Raw genomic sequence first — 3024 nt, 5'->3', positions numbered from 1 at the left:
AATAAGAACATTTAACAAGAATGCTAAGTACAAAATCAATACACAAAAATTGGTTGTAATTCTCCATACCAGAAATAAACATCATCTAGAAAAAACTTAAAGATGTCATATAGAAGAGTTCTTCAAAGCATCAAATACCTAGGAGTAAGCCTAATAAAAAATGTACACCTCTGTACAGAACACCATAAAACATTTTCAAAAGCATAGAAGACCTTAATAAATATGTATGCATTGGATGATTCAGTATTATAAAGATGTTAATTCTCCCTAAATTCATTGGGTTTAATGTAATGAATATATTCAAACAAATTCAATAAAAGTTCCAGTAGGTTTTTATGAAAACTGACAAGCTGATTCTAAAATTTACATGGAAATGCATAGGGCCCAAAATAGCTAAGATTCTTGAAGAAGAAAAGGAATTACAGAGAAATTTTAAAACAAAGTAATTAAAAGTTTGGATTCAAAAAAAGGCTAATGAACCAGAAAGGAGAGTTCAAAAACTAATTTATGTATATTTATAGACTCTCGATTTGTGACAGGTGGCATCTTTTCAATAAATGATATTGAGTCAATTGGCTATCCATATGGTAAAAATGAAACTTGATCCTGAATTCATACCATACACAAAAATCCATACAAGCAAATTATAGTGATTGTATATAAATCTGAAATTTCAAACATTAAGCCTTCCAGAAAATAAAATGCAAGATATTTTCAGGTTCTTAGGAGAGGCCAAGGTTTGTTAGAATTAAAAAAGCATTATCTAAAAAGAAAAAAGATTGATAAATTAGACTGTATTAAAATTAAGAACTCCCATCATTTAAATACATCAAGAATGTAAAATTGAAAACCACAGAGTATAAGACCGTGACATTTGCAGCCTGTATAACCAACAAGGAGCTCATACTGAGACTATGGGAGAACTACAGATGAGTAAGAACTATTTAACCAAATAGAAAAGCAGGCAGAAGACTTCAACAGAGCTCCACAAAGCAGGATATCCAAATGGCCAATAAAACTATGGAAAGGGTCATCATTACTCTTTAGGGGAACGGAAGACAGAACCATAGAAGAGATGTCACTTCAAATCCACCAGAATGGATAAAACAGAAAAGCCTGGCAAGGCTCTGTGGAGAGGATATAGAGCAGTGGACACTCATATATTGCTGATGGGAATGTAAATTGGTACTGGCAGTTTAGAAAACTATTTTGTATTATATACTAAAGCTGACCAGACTCATGCCTTATGACCCAGCAAAGTTCCACTCCTAGGTGTAACTGCATACATATGTGCACCTGCATACATAAGTGCAAAGACATGTACACACATGTCCACAGCAGCACATATATAAATAGCAGTGTAAAATGTCCGTTCAAACAATGGACATTGAAAACACTAACCTTTGTGTTTCCATTTATGTTAAGTTCAAGAATAGACAAAACTAATCTATGGTGATAAAAATCAGAATATTGGTTACTTCTCAGAAAGAGGATTTAGATATGGAGAGGGACGAAGAGGAGGATTTTGGAATCTTAGTGTTACTGACATTCTACTTTTTGACCTGGGTGGTGGTTATAAAAATGTTTGCTTTGCGTCAATTTGCTGAGATAGATACTTATGATTTATACTTTAATATGTCTCTATTATACTATAATATTTCTTAAAAGATTTCTTAAAATCCCCATTACAATATAGGAACTAAATAGGTACCATGTTTACCTGCTTTCCTAATTGATTTGTTTCTGTTTCAGTGTGCTACAATTGTTGGAAAAGGCGTTATGTGAACTAATAAATATAGTAGAACCTCAGGAAAACATACCCTTGGCCGTACCTATTACTGTATGTTTTCCTGGATATTTTGGGTTCACAAGCATGGGAAAACAATGTTTTAAGAGGCACTTAATCAAATAAATACTTTTTAAAATAATATTTTTATTCCAAATGAATACATTCTTCTGTGGTCCAGACATTAGTCTATGCCTGCATTTTCAATACATGTAAAATATATTTTTTAAAAATGAAGTGTGATAATACTTTACATATTATTTTGTGACCTATTTTACACCTCAGATATGTTTGAAATCTATAAAAACAAATGTCTGTCTACCTAATATATTTTTATAAAATAAATGTTAAGATATTAAAACTCATAAGACAATAGAGAGGAAATAAACTCCCTTTCACCTCTGCCCTGCTACATTACTAATTCCCAGAATCAAGCATATTAAAAGATTCTCTGTGTGTATGCCAGTGAGGGTTTTTGTTTTCGTTTGTGTGTGTGTGTGTATGTGTGTGTTTTACAGAGTTTGAGATCTTCCAACATTTTTTTTCACAAATATAGTTTCAGCACTTTACCTATCAATGCATAAGTATCTACATTCATTCTATATCAGTCCTTTAACTATAGATAATATCTGTATCGTTCTTTTTAATGGCTGTATAATATTCCAACATAGAGAAATTTCATAATTTATTTAGCTTTTCTCCTACTAATAGTGTTTTTCCAGTTTTTTTCTTTACAAAAATGATATGACAAACATCTGTGTACACATGTGTGTGCATATGTGTGTGTGTATCTTCATATATTTCAGAAAATACAAGAACTGCTGGGTTAAGAGTATAAATATTTTTAAATACTAAAAATAACTCAAACCATACTTCTGTGAGTAGTCATTGCTATTGGATACAACATTACAGCAAAACAAATGTAATCAAGAATTTAAGTAAGGCACCAACATGGGAACCAATGTGTCTCTTAAGGCAAGAAGACTATTAAAGGTTGATGTGAGATTTAGCGGAAAGGAGTACATATGGGAGATAATTTACTGCTGCCCCAAGCTTATAGCCATATCACCCTTTTTTCCCTTAGTAGTTAATAAAAACTAATGTCAAATATAAAATGGACAAACAAAACTATAGCCAGCATTGATAGATAGAAATTATAATACAATATAATTAAGTGACCAATTTATAATACTTATAGTCAAGTAAAATATTTCACTTAGATTCCTTAAAATTAGAAA

The sequence above is a fragment of the Macaca fascicularis genome, chromosome 9, assembly GCF_037993035.2.
Source record: "Macaca fascicularis isolate 582-1 chromosome 9, T2T-MFA8v1.1".
NCBI classification, from domain to species: Eukaryota; Metazoa; Chordata; class Mammalia; order Primates; family Cercopithecidae; genus Macaca; species Macaca fascicularis.
This window is presented reverse-complemented; position numbering follows the sequence as displayed.